At 41.4% G+C, this 21,563-nt stretch overlaps 1 long non-coding RNA gene across 1 annotated transcript in view; it reads right to left on the bottom strand.

Annotated features, from left to right (window-relative positions):
• The window catches only part of LOC102453666 (uncharacterized), a 106,009-nt gene that overhangs the window by 72,141 nt on the left and 12,305 nt on the right, over window positions 1–21,563 (bottom strand). Inside the window, exon 2 of the long non-coding RNA XR_332225.4 lies at window positions 9,959–10,009. This is a non-coding gene — a long non-coding RNA (uncharacterized LOC102453666). The remainder of the gene's footprint in view (window positions 1–9,958; window positions 10,010–21,563) is intronic.

Genomic DNA, 21,563 nt, shown 5'->3' with positions numbered 1-21,563 from the left:
CGTTAATTCCATTTGGTGATCCCATATGCCCAAGAGCACAGAATTTTCATCAGCAATGTCTGGGGAGTCTGTGCATGCACCCCAACTTCATTGTGTCTTGCACTGGGGGAATAAAGCAAGCTGCCAGACTGGTGCCATCATTGTTCCTTCTCGACCATCAGTCGGGTGTGTGTGTATAGTGTGTGTGTGTGTGTGTGTGTGTGTGTGTGGCAACAGGGAAGGAAGGCGAACAGTGCACTACATTTAACTTCCTAGTGTAGACCAGGGCTATTTCGAAATAAGCGCCCCCTTATTTCAAAATAATAAGCAGGGCATCCACACTACCAAGCCTATTATTTGAAATAATGGGCTGGTTATTTCAAAATCTATACTCCTGCTTTCCTTGGAGAATAATGCTTATTTCAAAATAGTTATTTCGAAACAGTGGTAGTGTGCTCCGGTGCGGATATTTTGAAATAACTACTCCCCAGAATAATTTGAAGTAATTACTCTCCACTGCTTCCTGGAGCTCTAAGTCAAGGTAGCAAGTTCACAATAACAGAGCCTGCCTCGGGCTAATTTTTAGGCTCTTCCATGGGGGGGAGGGGCGGAAATGGAGAGATAACATTATTTCAATTTTGTTATTATTTCAAAATAATTTCCTAGTGTAGACATGTCCATAGTGACAACACTGCTACAAGAGCTGCAGTTATTAAAAGGGGAGTAATCCCTTCTTTGACTGTTTGACCCTCTGTGTAGTGCACTTTGGGTTATTCATAAGCAGGATCTCTATAAGGAGTCAGGTGTCTGTGGTCCTATAGCACAGACTGTAGACCTGCCTTGCCTAGAGAAGCATCAGAAGCAGCTGTTGCAGCATAGCACAGCATCTAGGGAATGTGTGTAAGGAACTCCAAGTTATTGTTCTGCAGCTGTCAGTAACAGGAAAATCTCTCAAAGAAGCCTCAGATGTTGCCTGAGCTCTAGCTAAGCGAGTTCTCAAGTTGTCCTATGAGACAACCAATGACTCCCTTGAGCAGATCAATTCTGACTGTCTCTTCTGGGGAATATGTGAAAGCAGAAGCTCCCAGTGGCTAACAGTGCAAGAGGCTTTCAAAACTTTTGTTCTCTGTAGATGCAAGCAAGAGCTCTGTACACATCTAGTGAATGCTATGTGACCGCCTCTTTGGTAGAACAAGGCTTAGGATGATACACTGGTTGATTTGGAAGAAAGATCACCACAATGTTTGGGATAAACTTATGACATAGTCTTAGACACCTTGCTCTTGCAACAAGACCAAACCAAACCTGTAGGGTGGGTAAGCCATAAGTAACCTTAGTTCCCCAAACTCTTCTGTCCAGTGTGACAGCAATTAGAAATGTTACCTTCACAGAAGGGGTTTGTACTATAACTTAGCAAGGGTTGACAAAATAAGGTTCACGTCCCAGGTTGGTACTGGTATTGCCACGGAGGAAAACCAAATACCACCTTTCAGGAACCAGGCACAAGACCATATAGTAGGTGTCTACTCATGGATAAAACATGCTAATGGCACAAGATGTGCTCTAACGCAGAAACAGCAGCAAGGATTTTAAGGACAAAGGGATGTCAAGAATGTCCAGAATCTTAGCCTGTAAAGGAGGAATTACCTATCAGTTACATGACACCAAAATATCAATCTCCCTCTTAGATTGTAATAGTTGCTAGTCAAGCAAATCTACTGAACAGGTTTTCTCTAACTCTGACATTCATCCAAATACACCACCCTCAGCGTGCCTGGATTTGGTTGGCAAGTACGTCCTGGGTGTTGGACTAATAACTAGTATATTGAGGAAGGTGGAGAGAGGGCTGGTAAGGGGAGACTAAGATTCTTTGGGAAATTGTGACTAACGGATCCAGATTGTGCTTCTCTGAAGCGTGAACAGTCGACAGTCACACTTGTAGACATTTCAGGTGAAGCCTCACTAAGTGGGTCCCATAGGTGCTTGCAGCAGTCTGGCCCAACAGTGCCAGACAGATCATGTGGGAGTCCTGGGATGCAAACGGAGTCACTGAATGAGCCCAGTGATGGAGAGAAAGTGGCTCTCCAGTAAGTAAGCCCTGACTGCAACACTGTCCAGCCCAGCCTTGAAGAATTCTATAGACTGTGAGCGTTTCAGGGTGGACTTCTTTCCAGTTTGTCCTGAGGTCCAGCCTTTCAAACAGATGGAGAAGTACAGTTGTTGTTTCTCATGATCCTGGTAAGACTGTCTCTTCATGAACCAGTTGCCTAAATAAGGGCAGACCATTGCCCCCACCAGTGAGCTGCTATCACCAAGAGCACCATGGTGAACACTTTTGTGCCATTGAGCCCAAGGGGCGAACTCTGTATTGGTAGCACTGCTGAATGGTCACAAATCTCGGAGGAATCTTCTGTGTGTACCATTAATGTCTATGTGAAACTGAGGACTGTTAACCAATAGTCTGGATCTAGCAATGGGATAAGGGATGACAGGGTCACTATTGTAAAACTTAGCCAGATGAACTTGTTCATTTCCTGAGGTTCAGAATGAACCTCCACCCACCTCTCTTTTTGCAGCTGAGGCAGTAACTCAAGTAGAATCTCTTTCCCCTTTTTTCAAGTACTGGCTCAATTACCACATGAATTCTACCTCCTCCCCTAACATCTTCTTATGAGGATCTCCAAACAAACAAACAAACAAACAAAAAAAAGAGGTCAGGGAAGTGGGTCTGTGAGGGAAGATAATTAGGTTGCATTCCCCAACGCAGGGCCGGGCAATAATTTTTGATGGGGGACCACTCCACCATTTGGTAAGTGGTCAAGGGCAGCACTTTTCCAGAGAGGAAGTGCAGGGTCTGGGATGGAGGTTGGGTGCAGAAAGGAGCTTGGGGTAGGAGACTGGGGTATAGGAGAGGGTGTAGAGTTTGAGAGGGAGTTGTGACCTGGGAAGAGGGTGGTGACTGGAAGCAGGGAGTATAGGAAGGGCTGGAGCCAGGAGGCACTTACCTATGTGGTTCTGGGCCAGCTCAGCTCAGCTCAACAGGGTGGCAGACCCAGACCACTCAAAGCAGCTAGCTGTTCGATGTGGCTCTCTGCACTGTGTGGCGGGAGTGGGGGCAGAGGCTTCACATGCTGCCCATGTCCCCCAGCACAATCTCTCAGCTCCCATTGGCCGGCTTTGAGTGGCATGGAGCTGCTCCAGGTCTGAGGGGCAGGCCACATTAAAAGACTTGGCGGGCTGGATCTTGCCCACCCCTGCTCTAATGTAACATTGTCCATTTGTCAGTCATATGATTTCTGTCTAGGCAGCTGCGTAATGAGAAAGCCAGCCTCCAAAGGGAGGCTAAAGGCCAGAGGCATTGTGCAGATCTAAAGGGACAGTTAAGAGTGTGGCTCTGAAACGTCCCATCAAATACAAATCAGTCTGGAGAGTGACAGTGGTTAGGAAGTAGAAGATAGTTAGTTGTGGGCACCCTTTCTGTGCATTCTCTGACACTCGTGTGATGGTTCATACTACTGCTGATAAAAGGCAGGTAGGGCTAGTTGTCTGAACTGTGACTAACTGGGTTTGCTTTTGATCACGGGTGTGTAAATATCTAGTGATTGCAAATGTGGCTTGGGAGTGCGTCAATAAATGGAGGGACATATCCATTTTAATGCTGTACAGAAAAAAAAGGGGGGGGGGGGGTTACAGACAGGTATTGTGATAATCCGTGACCGGGGATGAGCTTTTGGTGCCAATCGTAGCTTTCAATGTCAGGGATCCTTGACATTCTCCCCACAATTGCTGAAGAGTCAGGGAGGGCGGGAGAGGAGAGGGAAGAAGGGTACAGCAATGGTTTCCTTCCCAGAGGGAGTGTTCTAGATAAAGAATGACCGTGATAAAAACTAAATCCTAACTAACTTTTCTAAAGTGATTTACAGCAAAATGAAGAATTCAGCACAAACACTGAAGATGCATCCTAGATGACAACTAAGATGGCAGTGGCCTAGCAGCTTCCTTTATCTTCTCAGGACAAAGCAAAGTGGTAAGCAAGCATGTATGTGCAGCCCACATAGGCACGGCTAAAGGAAATTCTCCAACCTGGATGGACAGCATGAGCCACCTGAAGTGCAGTATACATAGGGACAATCACTCAAAAAAGAATTATCCTTTCTTTCCCTTGTCCTCCTTCTTTGCATGCATGAATATCGAGAGGGGCAAATATGCTTAAAAACCTACATCTTGTACTTTGACAAGCAGTTTAAATCATGTGTGCGCTTCTATCTAACAAAACAGGAAGGTACCTAGATACTGAATGATACAGTGTAAAGGGATAATGAGCATGATGACTATGTTACTTTCTCATAGGTAATACAGCCAGAAGTGCATGTGCTCCCAAGAGAATGAAAAGAAAGTCTTTGGGAAGCCCACACTAGCCTGTAGTCTATGTCATGTGTTGTAACTAGTTTTTCTTGACATGCTATGTTCCAATAAAAACAGATATAATTTTATTTTCTATATTCCATTCCCTGTCAAGCCATGCACCTTAAATTATCACCACCATGTGTCCAACAGGAGAAACCTCAGAAAGGGTACGTCTAGACTACAGGCTTCTTTCGGAAGAAGCTTTTAAAAACTTCTTCCAAAAGAGAGTGTCCACACTGCCAAAGCGCATCAAAAAAGCGATCTGCTTTTTTGAAAGATAGCATCCATACTGAATGGACGCTATCTCACATTTAAGCAGTGATTACTATGGACAGAGTGGTCATTAGGGCACCTGTGCTTTTTCCTCTTTCCTTTTCTTTTGAAAAAACTCCCTCTTCCGCGTCCACACACGCCTTTTTTCCAAAGAAACTCTTTCGGAAAAGGCGTTCTTCCTCATAGAATGAGGTTTACCAATGTCGGAAAACCCCCTATATTCTTTTGATTTTCTTTCAAAAAAATGCAATACCAGTGTGGATGTAAGTGGTTTTTTCAGAAAGACAGTCAAACAGCTGTTTTCCCGAAAAAAACCCTGCAGTCTAAACGCACCCAAAGAGACATTTTCTCTCCAGGTCACCTAAAATCATTTTTCCTGTGCATAATGTTGCATCTTAACCATCAGCTGTCTTGGAACCTACTAGGGCTAGAATCAAGAGCTATGTCCCATTGTGAATTTGAGAACATTTCCTCACTATTTATGCAGTGCTTCCTTATCAGTCATGATGGTCTAAATATAAAACATGCCACAACTCAATCTGCCACTGGAATCAGACCAGTGTGATCTGCGAAGATGAAAGTTTAATATTTTGGATGGGAGGAGGGACTATTATTGGGGCAGATTTAATGTTTACTTTTTTAAAGTGGTGGATGCCTGGAGTGCACATTAGTTTGGCCTGTTTACAGCAGTCCTTGCAGAGATGAATGAATCGAGTGCAAGTGTAGTGGTTAAAGTTGTATGATAAAAGCATTTATCACAGGGTTATTACCACTACATGTAGTTTATATCACAATTCGTCATCCTTTGTGAAATACTATACACCCACACATACACCTACCTTCCTATCTATCCACAACTAGAAGCCAGAGATACTTATATCTCTTTAAGGGCACACACCTACACAGCAGGGCAAAAGTAGAATTAAGCTACACAACTTCAGCTATGTCAATTGTGTAGCTGAAGACAAAATGGCTTAATTTGGCTGTTAGCGTTCTCTACACCGCAGGAAGAATACTCTTCCTTCAACTTCCCTTACTCCTTGTGAAATGAGGGTTACAGGAGTTGGAATAAGAAGTCCTCCAGCTCACCATTATTTCAAAGTAATAGCTTGCTATGTAAACGCGCTCTTTGTTATTTCGGAATAATGTCAGTTATTCCAAAATAACGCTGCTGTGTAGACAGCCTGAGATCTGTACCATTCCTTCAGATGGTGGGGAGGAGAGACAGACAGGCATTTTAGGAAGTCTCAAGTTGAAACTCAGAGAGAGCATATACTGTATATCCAACAAATACATTTCCATTCTGAATTCTCACAGACACCAAGGCCTATCCCCACCCATTCTAAAATCTAACTTAAACCGAACAACACAGAGAGAGGTACAAATTCCCAATCCCCTGAAAAACACTATTCCCATTTGAGACCACTGCAGTGGTGCATTCTCCTGGGGACAGAGTACAGGTATAGCTGAGGTACAATCCCCCCCAAGAGAAGCATAGACATGCCATTTACTCTTGAGAAATTTAGTATTTACTCTCCTTACCATCACGCCCCACTATCAATTAATACAAGTAAGCAAATTTGAGCTTTTTTCTTGCAACTATTCTCTTTTCTACTGAAATCAGAATCGGGAGGATCCTCTGGTTTAGGACATTTTTCTGCCTTGCCGCCACTGCAATTTTCACAATTTCTTATATTTAATATTCTAGTTTTGTCTTTTCCTTTTTTGGTGCCTCAAAAAGTTGTTTCTTCTGTTAAAAAAGTAACAATGTTTATGGGGAAAAGCTATTGGATATTTTTTCTTAGTATAGTTAAACTGGCAGTCATCATCCACAGTTGTTAGAAGGATCCTGTTTAGTAATTAATGAGACAATTACGACATATCCTGTTCAGTTTGTCTTGAAAAATAAATTCTCCTTAAAAGAAATACATTCACAGTAAGTGCTTTGTTTCAAGACACATGATCACTTTCTATATTCCAAATACATGACATTGGATTTTTTTAAATACTAGTTAATAATATTTTCATATTCATTGATGTGATTGAAATATCAAAGTTCTTTAACTTTAGAATAGGGAGAAAATGCTTTAATCCTCTAACTAGTGGAATTCAGTGGACTAAAAAGAAGCAGAGACTGAATTGAACAAGAATGCTAATGAAGATTAAAGCTTTGTTCTTGTACTTTCTCCAGAGTATTTAACATTAAAATTATTGTAAAGCTAAAATTAATGCAGACTAATGTAAAGATTTTTGAATGCATACATAGGACACCTAACAAATAAGAAATGTATTTTACATTTGAAATATGACAACTCTGGGCAAGGTATGGAGATACACAGTTTTTTAAAATAAAAATGTAGGAGAAAAAGGTTTCTTTTTAAAAGAAGCTATTTAAAATAAATGTCCCTGGAAATATAAAAATCACTATCAAATTAAACAATCAATCAGGCTTCACTATCCCATAATATATTCCATTTTGCTATTCTTTCCTTGGGCATCTCAGAAAGTATTTCTACTTTGCATAGGGGTCATTCAAAAGATGAGGATGTGTCTCTAGATATTATGAGGTTCCTTTCAGGGTCTGCTTTTTAATTTGCAAGATTAAAAATCACATTGCACATGGGGAAAAATCATACATTCTCTGAAAGGAGGTTAGGTAGAGTTACACTCATGGAAAAATAGTCTATGTCTGTGTACACATGTATTAAGCACAAATTTATAAGAAAAGATTCAGATACCCATACACATATTCTCCTTGGAGAATTTATGTACAGTTTGTCAAGAGTAGTGTACAGAGCCACACTCCCCTCAGTATTTTGGCTCCCATCTTCAGCAGCTAACGAGTTAAAGATGATAAATGCCATTAACAAAGGAAAGAGGATCTTTCCTTTGTTTCCTAAAAAACACGGATGCCTAATTTCTAACAATGTATTTTTAAAGTCATTAGGCTTCTCATATACCCATAATTTAGATTTCCAGTTTTAAATATTTTTCTGCCTCTTAAAATGTTTTACTAACTGTAGGGAGACAGAGATATTACATATACTACTTTATTTGCTAGCACTTCCTGTATATTTATTCATAATTTTTCCATATAATACAGTACAGTGTAAATCACATATTCTGTGGCTATAGATGCCTAATACATGACATCTTCATGCCACAAATGTCATGATACAAAATTGATATTTTCCATATAATGCATCCGCAATAAAAAAAGGTATTAAAACAGTGGAAGTATTAAAAATATTCTTTTATTTTATACGTATTAAAATGATATATCTATCTATGCATTTTGGATGTAGAATTTATTTTAAACAAACGAGGACAAAATATCTACTTCCGCACAACAGACAAAACAAAGGTTTGATTTTAAAAACAAAATAGAACACATAGATTAGATTATCAACTGTCCTTACTCATGTCGAGTAGTACCTTAGTCCTTGGATAATCCCATTGAAATGAATAGTACAGCTCCAGGATTAAAGGTATCACTCAACATATGTCAAGATCCAGAATCAGGCCCTGTTTCCACCCCCAGCCCCAAAAAATCTGGTAAGGGATATTATCAATGTAAAATTTAGGAAACACTTGACTTTATAAAATTAACATAATACCAATAACAAGCGGTTATTTTTTCATCCTTCCACCTTTATTTATCTTGCTTCTTCGTCTATCCTACAATGATGGGGGCAAATGCTCTATATTTTGCTACTAACAGTTTAACCCCTTCCCCCAAATATCTAAGCTTTATTTTAATATATAGAATGTAAAAAGTTTTCCCACTAAAAATGGCACTTTACCAATGGTGATCAATCTTAAATTTAGCTCAAAATGAAAAAGTTAATGATTAATTCAATTCTCTCATTCATTTTAAAATAGTGCATATTTTATTGTTTAATGAAACCCTTCTCAATTGTGTGCATTTGTTTTCATTATATTCTAATGTATTCTAGCATTATGCTGTTTGTGTCAGAAAGAGAAGGAAAACAGTCAATATATTACAAAAAATCCACAACTAACCCATGAGTGTATTAAAATTCACAACAAAAAAACAAACCAGGCAGGAGTAGGGAAAGTGTGTGTGTGTGTGTGTACACATACACAGAGATTTTAAAACTCCAGTTTGTTTTTTAAATACAAATAGGGTTTTTTCCGTTATTTGTGCTACACATCAACATTTTAATTTTAAAATCAAAAGAAAATGAATGTTTAATTTGCATTTCAGTCTAAAAGCAGGTAAATATGTATTGTTTCAAAATAGGAAATCTTTTCCATTCAAACACAAAATGTAATATTGATTCACTATTGATAAGGTCTCATGGGGGGGGGAAGGAAAGCCCCCCATTAGTTTGGGTTTGACTGGCAGGAATGTGCAAGTTAATACACACGATGGTATCTAGATATATAAAAAGAAGAGACATAATGGAATTTTAAATATGAATTGAATGTCAGTTACAAAATTTAAAACATTAAATTAAATTTTAACATATTTCCACAAACTCATTTGTAGACATAAGGCCCCCAATGGGTTGGTACAATTATATACATTGGCTTTCACATCACTTCAAAAAAATCTAATCAAGTCTCTGTCATTTCTCTCTATCTGGTGTATTTTTTATTTCCCTGAAAACGTATGTTTGGTTTGCTGTAAGATGGAGAGTAAATAGAAAATAATGCAGAAATAACCCATCCAATTACAATAAAAGTATCCTTTGTAACAAAAGATTAACATTCATTCTCATGCATAATAAAGGGGGCTGTATCCTGCGTGTTCATCTCACAGAAGTTATGTTACTGGCTCTGCAAAATACCGCATTCTAACTGCACAGAAAGTGTAGACATTTACATCTGCTATCAAGCTTAAACCTGGAAAAATATAAATGATACTCTTTTGCATACTCGTCAATGAAAACAGGTACTTGTGACTAAATGGAAACACATATTTGTTTATAATAACGAACAGTCTATGATCAGACGAAGTACAAATGATAATGAAGAACTCAGGCTTAAACATTTTTTTTAAATAATTGTTTTAGCATGCCTACTGTTCGAAAGTCAGAGATGGATAGTTTTAGAGAGAACGTATTTTTCTCTCAGCAGCCAACAGCCCCCATGAATATATTCAATTAAAACTGAAGAGCATAATCTTGAAATAGGGAATATGGCAATTACATTTTCAGCCAGCCGTAGACGTTATGTCAAATTATACTGTACAGGCTTTTTTGCTAGCAGAATTATTTCTTGCCTCTAATGCAAAGAAAAATCAGGAACTCAGCGAGGAGAAGGAAAGGCTTACCTTTGCGCCACAACAAAAGAACCAGCTCCACCACCACACCGGCAAATGCATCTGAGAAGAAAATGCTAAGAGTAAGATAGCTAGTAACCAGCACTGAGGCTCTAACGGTTCTGCCAGTGCCCTTTTTCAGGCACCAAGCATGACAATGCCTGAACACCCCTCCCTTCACATCACAGCAGGCTACTGTAGCCAGGAGACAGAGGTGCTTAAATTAGAAAACCGCTGCCAGAGGAAATAAACGGGAACCACAGCGACCCCCTCGACCCCAGCAGCTATCAAATCCGGGAAGATATAGTGCACATCTGTTTTACGAGGTCCCCAGGGAGCTCCAACTCCAGCTACTTACCCTGTCTGCATTATTAATAGATGTTAATGGCTCCATTATATCGAAAAGAAGCTGCTCTCTTTTTCTAATATGGAAATTCCAAGTCAAAAATCATGAGGCAGCAACCGGCTCCTAGGTCTTTCTAACTGCAGAACCGAGCCTCCACCCCCACTTTCCCTCACCACCTTCAATACACTGGTTTGGTAACAAAAAAAAAAAAAATCGATTCATGGCAGTAAACAACTGCAATAAAGCAAACAGGCAGACAAAGACTTCCTGCCATAAGGCAATTCCTGAATATATGATTTTCTTTTTTGCAAGATTTCAGCTAGAGCATTTTTCTGTACAATTGATAGAGAGTAAAGAACAGAATTAACCCTTGGCATGCAAACATTACTTGGATGGCTAAATATGTAGATCTGTGTATTTTTACAGCTAAAGTTATTCTGATCTTAAACATAAAGCATATTTACATGACTCAGCAATAAAGTATCCTACCTCAAGACTTTGATTTAGCTGATAAATAAAAGGATGTGATCCTAAAGTATCCCTAGGCTGCGTTTTTGTTAATGCACAAATTTCCTAAGGGGCCATTTACCCTCGGGGTAGGTGTAGTGCAATCGTGCACCAAAGTGTCAAGAGACCCACCACAAAAGATATTGACCTATTTTTAATCAGATCCATGTATGACTGCCATGGAATTACCATTGGGAATAAAGTGAACTAAAGATTTTTTTCAATCCTTTGAGAGCAATACGCATGGCAGAATTGTGCACTTTGATGTAGGTATTCTGAGAGGTTCTGCATCAGCGTAGCTTAATTTCTATTACATCTCTAATAGGACCAGTCTCATTCATACAAAATTTCACATTCTACTCAGCAAAGCTACACACATGGATATATTTCTCTTTAGATCTCCACTGACATCCACATAACTCATTATTATATCATTTAATTTAGCTTTTAATAAGTAACTTAAGAAGGCAAACAGCGTCACAGTTTCAGTTTTTTGCTGTGCTAAAAAGTATGACACATTTTTGCTTGTATCCACTTTAAAACACCATAAATTCTCAAACTATGGGAGAATACCTTGAACTATAATAATACACTTGCATTATAGATGGGAGGGGGGCGGTCACGTCAAGTGTTACCTACTAGTATTGCAGATGCATGCTGCAGCTGTATGCTTGCTTCCGACAAATGAATGAAAAGTGTCATTAATTCTTCCAAGACAAATGTAACAGATTGGCTTTGTTGCCACTTGCCTCTGCAGCTTTCTACAGCGGTACTTGCACGCTCTCGAAACGAAATCACAGGGTCTGGCTGTATTAACTGTATTACAGACAGCACTGATGTGATCGTCTTCATCTCTCTCTAATTATTTATCCAGATCAAGCCTGACTGCTGGAAAATTAGCTCTCTCCAGGAGGTAACAGAGCTGAAAGGTTCTTTTTACTGAGAAATGATGGGTTGGTCACAAGCAGTACATAGGCTAGTGAGGCAGTTGTGGGGAATGTCATGAGATACATTTACAATAGGATTTCCATCCTTGGTATCGAGAAAAAGAATTGCTAGTTTTAGACCAATAGGAAAATATATGTCCACAAAATAAAACTGCATAAACCTTCACTCTCTCCTTAATATGAATTTACTTCAAGGAGAGAAGGAAGGCTCTGCTCACTTCCCATTGTGTATGCATTTGTTCAAACTTGCTTTATGCAAACAGTGTAAAAGCTCTACAGTTTTCACTTACATAGAGAAATGGGTTTTTTCTCCCCTTGACAATTGCACTATGGCTATCTTCTTTGATTCCCAGAGTTGCTTTTATTAAACATGAATTGACCAACCTTGGAGTAGCTTAACCAAAAGCAATAGGCAAACATGAAGAACTGACCAACTTGAACAAAGCATAATAAAAATAGAAATATTTTTACTTGTCTATTTCTTTGGCTTTACATATAGATGATTGGTTTGAATTTTTTTTTTTCATTTTCTCCCTTCTGATTACAGAATAAAATAATTATGAAAATTAGTACACTTTACAGTATTAAAGGATTAACCTTTGAGATTATTTTATTTCTCATTGCTTAAGGATGAATGCTCCTGCTAATCCACTAGTCATTTCAAGGGAGTGTATGGTACGATATATAAAAATAAAACACAAACATAGAGGGCCAAATTTTAATCTCAGTTTCACCAATTTAACAGGGCACATCTTGGATTTAATCATTAGACCATCTAAAAGGTGAGAAAATTTATGAACAAAATACAACATAATGCAGAATAAAAATGCTAGACTCAATCACCAGTGGTGTATTTAGGGACTTTTTTTTCCCTGCTAAATATTGCAGCAATAGTAATAACAAAAACAAAGAAAGGTGACTAAACAGATTTCAGGATGACTTGCTCTTCTTATTGTCTTTGCAGCAGTTTCAGCACGTTGGTCTTTTTGGATTCTTTTAAATTGCATTGGGTATTACGTATGCCAGGGATGGAGTGAGAATAGTTGTCAACCCACCTGACTGCAGAACAAAGAGCATTTTTTCTTCCCGCATTTGTTGCTGATGCCAAAGCCACACCCTTTAGTCTATACAAAACACAAGCACTTTTACATCTACTTTTTCCTATCTATACCTATGGGCTTTTCCATACTAGAATAATAGAAGCCACTTTTCATTTTAAGGAGTGATTAATGTGGCATTTAGTAAGTGACTAAATCTGCGGATTGTGCAGCTGCATTTCCTGCAGTATCTGGAAATGGAGTTTCTAAACATGCACTCTCCCTTCAGTGGCTTAACACTACCCACCCACAGAAAAAAAAGGATTTAAAAAGAAAAACCAACAAGGAGATCCGGGGCGGAGGGTGGAGGGATTGTGTGACCTTGTGAAGGGAACAGGGACACAGCCTTTAGGTCCTAAAGATCAATGCATTCATGGAAAGCCTCCCCTTGAAGTCAGTGTGCTTGGATCAGGCTACATGCGGCACGGACTAGGTAGTTCGGACTAGGCTTCCTAGTCCGAACTACCGTTACTCCTCGTTTCACGAACTACCTAGTCCGTGCCACGTGGCACGGAGTCCGCATTAGCGGACATTTAAAAATGGCGGCGCCTGGCTTTATGCAAATGAAGCCCGGGAAATTCAAATCCCGGGCTTCATTTGCAATTCCGGTTGCCTACATTAACCACCCTAGTTCGAACTAGGGTGGTAGTGTAGACATACCCCCAGATCCCCTGTCTGTCACTGGTTCTTCTCCCATGCTCCATTCTGCACACCATGAAGAGGAGGCCTCTGGTCCATTGAAAATGGATACAGAAACAACCTATTACTTATTTATATAGCACTCAAAAGTGTGCTGATTGCTTTACAGGCATAAAAGGCACGCCCCTAAACAATTTATATTTTAAGAAGAAAACAAAATAAAATTACAGGCAATGGGGAAAAAGGAGGAAGGGATGTCTGGAAACCAATTGTGTTTATTGACCTGCCAATGCAGAACTGTTCCCTGTATTAATTTCTATAATCTATTCTAGAAAACACTGGTCGATCTATTTTTAAAATTACTCAAAGTATTCCCTGATACCGCCACTTACTTCTCTTAAGAAGCCCCTGCTGAGGTGGCAAGGGTGCCGTGCAGTGTTCCCTCTAAGAATTTCCATCCATGAGCGGAGTGAGTTTTCTCTTGTGCATCAACAATGAGGACATGTGCGCTTGTTCCGATGTGTGCCACTGTCGCACTCGCCAGTGGTGCTGCTCCACGAGAGACTTTCCCAGCACAGGGACCCCGAGCCCTGCTCCCAGATAGCACCTCTCTACCTCACGGGGAGAAGTGCCCCCCTTAGGGAGCTCTATTCCGGGGGCAGCCTGTGTGCAGGGCAGAGGCTGCCCCAGGTTCCTCCTCGTGGGGCTGGCTGTCAGTCCCCACCTGGGGCAGAAGGAAGCTGCTGCCAGCACCCAGGATTGCAGGGAGTGAGGTGCTGGGGGTGGGGCAGTGACATTTGGGAAGCGGACAGGGGAGGGGAAGAGAGTGGGGAGGAAAGGGGCTCTGAGGGGCAAAAGAGAGGTGTGGGAGGAGGGAAAGAGAGATGCAGGGAGCCCCAGCCCAGGAGCAGCTGCAGGTGTCCCCCCCACCCAGGGAGCAGGCAGGCAGCCACTACATGGCCCTGGACACAGCCTAAAGGGCTGGAGCTCGGCCAGGGCTGTGTGGTGGCTGCCCAGTTGTTCCTGGGGTGGGCCACGTGGCGGGCAGCTGCCCCATGCACCATGGCTGGAGGTGACTTCAGCTCCAGCCCCAGCACATGGGGCAGCCACCCACCACACAGCCCAAACCAGGAGGCAGCGGGGCAACCACCATGTGACCTTGTTCCCCCACTTTCCCACCAAGCCCACCAGCAGCAGTTTACTTTCCAGGAAGGTGAGTGTTCCTGCACAGCTCTGCTGAGGAGGTGCACAGGCTTCAAATTCTTTGTGCGCACCCACACAGGCGCACACCCTCCAGGGAATTTATGTTGGCGTAGCTGTTTTTTCTTTAGCTCTGAAACAGCAAGGTGCCTAAGACTGGCCTCACACCTTTGAAAAGTAGCCTCCCACCCCCAGTTTTCAGAGACTCCTCAGTTGTAGCAAGGTCTTATGACCTTGTGGAAGGAATGTGAGCCCTTTTCTTCAAGTGTGGAGGGGAGACTTCTCTCAGCTCAGTTTTCAGCTGAGGTTTTATTTAGGTTGGTAGCCTTGCATTCCTTTTGTTTCTGGAATGGAGGTGGGAAGGAGGTTTGGTCTAGGGAATCTTAATGTCCTAGTCACACACGTAGGTACTCTCTCTGCTTTGCTGCCCATCACTTAGGCACTATTTTGGGATACTGGATGTCTTAACAGCACACCTGTTAGTTTGAAATATAATGGACTTTCTATTCCGATGTCCCTGTAAACTTCATTCCACGAGGAATAAGGGATGTTTGGGAATAGTGATTTATTTAGAAATTTGGTGCTGTGTAGACAGTGCCAAATTTCAAAATAAACTATTTCGAAATTGACTAGAAATAAGCTACACAATTTGCATAGCTCAAATTGCATAGCTTATTTCGAGCTACGGGTGCAATGTAGAAGCACCCTTCGGGTATGTCTACACAGCAGGGCTAAAGTCAAATTAAGCTATGCAACTTGAGCTACGTCAATTGTGTAGCGAAGTCAAAATCGGTTAATTTGGCTTTTGGCGCTGTCTACCCTGCAGGAAGTCGAAAGAAGAACACTCTTCCTTTGACTTCCCTTACACCTTGTAAAATGAAGGTTACAGGAGTCGGAGTAAGAAGTCCTCCAGCTCAACATTATTTCAAAATAAAGGCTGGCAGCGAAGACGCGCACTATGTTATGTAAGAATAACATCAGTTATTCCGAAATAACGCTGTTGTGTAGACATAACCCTAGTGGCACCAGGTCAAAACCACCATGAATTTCATGTGGAAACTATCAAGGACGGCCTTCAAAATTAGGCTGTATTTTGAGCTTTCAGAAATCTCTCTTCTAAAGAGTTTGAACTTGTATTTGTGTATTTTCTGGGAGTTGTCTAATCTGTGAGACCTTGTACCATCTGTTATTACCACTACCTTGGTGAGATACAGTCCAGAGAAATATCAGCAGAAAAATCTGGAGTAGAGACCAGAAAAGTAACAAGGCAAGTGAGCAATGAAGGGAAACACACAGTCCAGTCAGATTAAGCAAAGCCCCAGCTGCTATATAATATTCTCCAGTCCGGAAGGTAAAACATTCGGTAAAACAGAGACCCCTAAATATCTGCTGTGACAGTTTGGCAGTTAAAGAATGGACCTTGATCTATGGGGGTTCTGAGAGTCACTGGTGTCCTTCCTTGCTCAATATTACTTGCAGACAGATTTTAGCAGATGGTTGTAGGAAGTAAAATGAAGGCTGTCAAGAGAAAGGCCAGGACAAATATAGGTGCCAAAGGACATGACACAGGACCAATTTCTACTCTCAATTACATTTCTTCAATGGCTATTAGAGTCCAGAGAGCTCTAAAAAGGTCATCGGGGTGGTATGCATGTAACAGGGCAGAATTTGTTTAGTTCCATCACCAGCTTGTCAGATGCTTGAGGTAATTTGATTCCCAACTCTTTATTATACTGCTGCCCTTCACTTCTGCAGCAATCTTTGCTGTCACCATGCCTCTCCTATTGTGCCCAGACTGCATTGAGTTCCCTTTCCCCCCCAATTCTGATGTTCTCATTGAATTTCTCACTGTAGCCCTCAGTCTCTTTCTGTCCTATTAAAACGTCATATTTAGAAAGGGCCATCGAGGATGCTTGTATAACCCAAGATTTAGAAGACATAGCTTGTTATCTGGAGCTCCACAAGTTAGGTGTCCCCGATGGAAAAGTATCAGCTATTCTCCAGGCATCTGACCCTGTAGCCTTTGCTCATGGATGGCTTGGCTCCTTAGGGGAGTCACTGCTGCAGGACTAAGCAGCCAGAGTTTGCTCCCTGCGAGGTTGTAGAGCACCCTCAACTTCCACTGTCGACAACAGGGTTTGCATGTGCTCAGCATCTTGCAGCTGCTGTCTCTGAGCTTGTGTAGCTGCTTGTTCACTCTAAAGTGCCCTGCTCAGACAGGCTGATCTGCTTCCAGTAAAATCGAAGGCAAAAGCTCTCATAGATGCCAGTTGAAGCAGTGATCATGCATTTTAATGTCAGTTTAGAATTGTGATGTCTTTTAGTACCACAATTTGGTGATCCATTGCTCAGTTACATATCAGCATTCAGTTAGTCTATAAGGTGCCACAGGACTCTTCGTCGCTTTTATATCAGCATTGGTTCCCTTTCAGCCTCGCTGCAATGGCCTGGGATAGTAGCTCTCTCAGGGCACGTCTGCACTAGGAATGTTAAATATCAGCTAACTGAATAGTCGAGTAACCTCATGAATTCTTATCGGTGAGTCGACTATTCTATAGTCCCCGGGGGCGGCTGCACTGTGGGGTGCCAGACAGGAGTTAGTCCACGAGGGGAGCCAGTTTAAAAACCAGTTCTTCTTGCAGACTGGCTGCTTGTTGCCCTGTGCTGCTGTCTTTGATAAAGGGGCAGCAGTGTGGGGTGGCAGTAACCCCGGTCTGGGTGGGGGGGTATGAGCTCCCGGGCCTATCGCAAACCAGAACTGAGCAGGGCTGCCTGCCTGCCTGGATCCTAATACACTTTAACTGCAGAGCCACAGCGGGGGTAAGTCCTAGATGCAGTGGGAGCCAGAACTAAGCCAAGCTGCTGGCCAGCCTGCTAAAAATGTACTGGTTGGGGAGGGGAGGGAAATGTGTGTAGTCTATAGCATTAACCGATAAGCTTTTGCTTATCGGTTAATCGTCTACACTATTACATCCCTAGTCTACACAGCAGGGCTAGAGCTGAAATAAGCTACGCAACTTGAGCTACGTCAATTGCATAGCTTAAGTTGAAACAGCTTATTTTGCCTTTTGGCGCTATGTACGCAGCAGGACGTCTGAGAAAGAGCACTCTTCATTCAACCTCCCTTACTCCTCGTAAAATATGGGTTACAGGAGTGGAAATAATAAGTCCTCCAGCTCAACATTATGTCAAAATAACTGGCTGCTGTGTGGACACAGACTATGCTCTTTCGGAATAACGTTAGTTAGTTATGTTGTGTAGACATAGACTAATAAGTCACATTGATGCTAATGCTCATTTTTGAAACACCTTGATATATGGTAGAAGTCCATCCATCAGTTCTCTGATGCCTGCCACTTTTTTTGAAACTCAAGACACTTTCCATTTGGCCTTCTCTAACAATCACCTTAATCTCTCTGACCTCTCTCAATTTGTAGTCTCTATGCTTTTGCAAACATTACAGCTAATTGTAATCACATTTTTTTAAAGCCCTCCTGTGTTTTTTTTATGTAGACACAAAAGGCAAAATGGCTTGCTTGTTGCTGCGGCACGTTCATAGTGATGGGCTGTGATAGGAAAATTAACAATGGGTTTCTGAGCTGTTCACCCAGTTGCATAACTTACATTATTACACAGGAAGATTAACGGAAAGAGCCAGTATTCTTTTCAGTGTGCTTAGGATATTCGGTGATCTTCTAAAGCCAAAGAGGGTATGTCTAGACTGCATCCCTCTGTTGGCAGAGGGATGCAGATTAGGCAGGTCGACATTGCAAATGAGGCAGGGATTTAAATATCCTGTGCCTAATTTGCATAAAAATGGCCGCCTCCTTGCATAAGGGATCTGTCGAAAAAGGCTTTCTTTCTCGGCAGATCCCCCTCTAGACTGCCACTTTTTGCCGACAAAGTGCTGAGTTGGCAAAATGTGGCGGCCATTTTTATGCAAATTAGGCACAGGATAGTTAAATCCCTGCCTCATTTGCAATGTCGACCTGCCTAATCTGCAAAATGTCGACCTGCCTAATCTGCATCCCTCTGCCTACAGAGGGATGCAGTCTAGACATACCCAGAGACAGTCAACAACAACCCACCTGCACAATCCTGTGAAAGTACCACACCAAGTTAATAACGATTCCTAGCATTCACCAAAAGTTGGACGACACCAGCTTTTTCCACTCCCTTTTGTCTGTCCAAGTTCCATGGTTGCTATTTCAGAATTGCCCCCTTCCCCGGTCACCAGTAAGGAGGGCTGCATTTAATGCCCTGTTTTGTGTTCCCTGTAAGCTGTGCGCTTGTGCGGCTGCTCAGGAGAGATTCAAATGTGGTACAGCTGATTAGAAGAGCACTCACAGCTACGGGTTTGGGGTTTTTTTTGTTTCTGTTGGTGGTACACATTCACACGTCTCGGTGTACATAAAACATTTATTCTGCACATGGATGGAAAAGATTAAAGGGAAATTGGCCTCTTTATTTGAAGCCTGATCCGAAACTCACTGAAGTTAACTATGAGACTTCCATTGACTTCAGTGGGTGAGTGTATCAAGGACTATTATACATATGAAATATATTTACAATATAAGTACTGAAGGCTGACTTGGATAAATTGTATTTATATATAAATTATTTATATATTAATAAAGCAGCTTTTTTAAAGAATGAAATTCTAAGTGCCGCTGTTATACCATCCTCTTCACCCCACTCGCTTTCCTTGGAAGGAAGGAAATCCTGTTTCTAGCACTTATGGTGAAAAATGTCTGTCTCCAACTAGGCCTTTTACACAGAGTCAGTTCCAACAAAATGTCAAGGTGTGATTTAAATGGAGATTATGATTCAGTGGCCTGGAAGGTGTTGGAGACCAAGTACCTAACTGACTGGGCAAATAAGTGAAAAAGCACCTTCTGCTATGCAGTACAGAAAGACTGAACCATGTATAAGTGGAGTATGGATAAAAAGTCAGAAATAATAATGCTGTGTATTTCCATCCAAGGACCTCACAGAGCTTAACAAGCAAACAGTATACCTATAGGTATTGTACAGACATACAAGAATTATGCATTTAAGTATAATTCCCATTTTACAGGAAGAGAAACTAAGCCACAGAGAAGCTATCTATGTGCCCAAGATCACACTGGTAGTTGTGGCAGAGCTTGAGCATGCCATGTTTTGTCACAAGCTGACACCAGGAGGTGATGTTTCCTTTCCTAGAGCAAAATGAATCTACAGAGAGTTTTAGAACACATGACAGAAGGGTTCTTTTGAAGTAACAATCAAATAATTATTTTAAAAGACAACGACTGTATCTGAAGGATATGGTCACACTTTCTCAAATGAGACGACAAACAGACTGCAGCATTGAAGCCCACAATATAAAGCCATCCAGGAATTGCAATTTTTAAATTTAACACACAGATTTTCTCTTCTGTGATCTGGGCTACAGTATTTTCCTGGCACTGGGTCTATAATAGAACCAGACACCTAGAGCTTTATTTCTGACTTGTTGGAACCTCAAATGCATTTAACATGTTTAATGACAAGGGTTTAAGAAGATTAAAAAAGCTGTATCTGATCTCTATAGGTTGTCATCCTGACATACATTTTGTAGATTTATATCCCACTAACACCATTGCCCAATTTGTTTTGATTGACCTGCCACACACTTCCTCTTGCCAGCATTATCTGTGCTCACACATTGTGTGTTAGAAGTACATGGATGTCACCCAGATGTCTATTTTCTGGAGACCCTCTAATGACTGAATTCTATCATTGTCCCGATACTGATATCTGAACATGGGCCAATAGGTAGAGAAGTGTGTGAGTCCAAGTCTCAATGGCGAAGATGCGCTGGTGATGAAAGATGACAGGAAGGCAGAGCTGCTCTATGCCTAACTTGCTTCAGCCCTCTCACAAAAAAACAAGGTGTGACCAGACGACTAGAGAAGGTGCCATAAAAAAATAGAGGGTAAGGGATGTAGATTGGGATAAGTAAAGAACTTGTCAAAGATCTTCTGACTAATCTGAACTAATTCAAACCAGCAGGGCCAGTCCTATGCACACAAGGGTACTGAAGGAATTAGCTGAAGAAATCTCAGCCACCAGCAACAATATTTATAAATGTGTGGATGATAGGAGAGGTTTCTGGATACTGGAAAAGGGCTAACGTAGTGCCCATCTTTTAAAAGGGGGAAAAGAAGGAGCCAGGGAACTATAGACCACTCAGCATGACCTTGACAGCTAAGAAGCTACTAGAGCAATATATGAACTAGGGTTGTAAAAAAGTACTGAAACAGTAACCGATCAAAATTCTATCTGTTAAATGGTTACCCAGGGAGCTAGGGGAAAAGGGGGGGGAGAGGATGTTAGAGGGATGCCCTATGCCTAGAGTACCGTTAACAAATCAATAAGCATCATCTTATTGACTAGTTCATACTAGGAATGTAAGTAAGAGTTTAACTGGTTAGTCAATCTGCAAACACCTGGAGGATGAAGGGCCTATTATGAGCAGCCAGCATGGATATACCAAAAACAAGTCATACCAAACCAGCTTGATTTCCTTCTTTGAGAGTGTAACTGATTTGTTGGATGGGGGAATGCAGCCGACATAGTATACCTGGACTGCAGCAAGGCTTTGGACACTATCCCACATGCCATTCTGATAAATATGCTGGAGAAATGCAGACTTGACAGAAATACCATTAAGTTGATATAATTGGTTAAATGGCTACAAAGAGCAATTATTAATGGAATAATGTTGGATTCACAGGGCACTGTTCTGGGTCTGGTGTTGTCTTAACACTATTAATAACCTGGATGTAGGAACAGAGAGCACACTGATCAAATCTGCAGATGACACAAAGTTGAGGAGAGGGGGGTTGCTGACACATTGG

This window comes from Pelodiscus sinensis, chromosome 2, assembly GCF_049634645.1.
Source record: "Pelodiscus sinensis isolate JC-2024 chromosome 2, ASM4963464v1, whole genome shotgun sequence".
In the NCBI taxonomy this organism is placed as follows: Eukaryota; Metazoa; Chordata; order Testudines; family Trionychidae; genus Pelodiscus; species Pelodiscus sinensis.
This window is presented reverse-complemented; position numbering and strand designations above follow the sequence as displayed.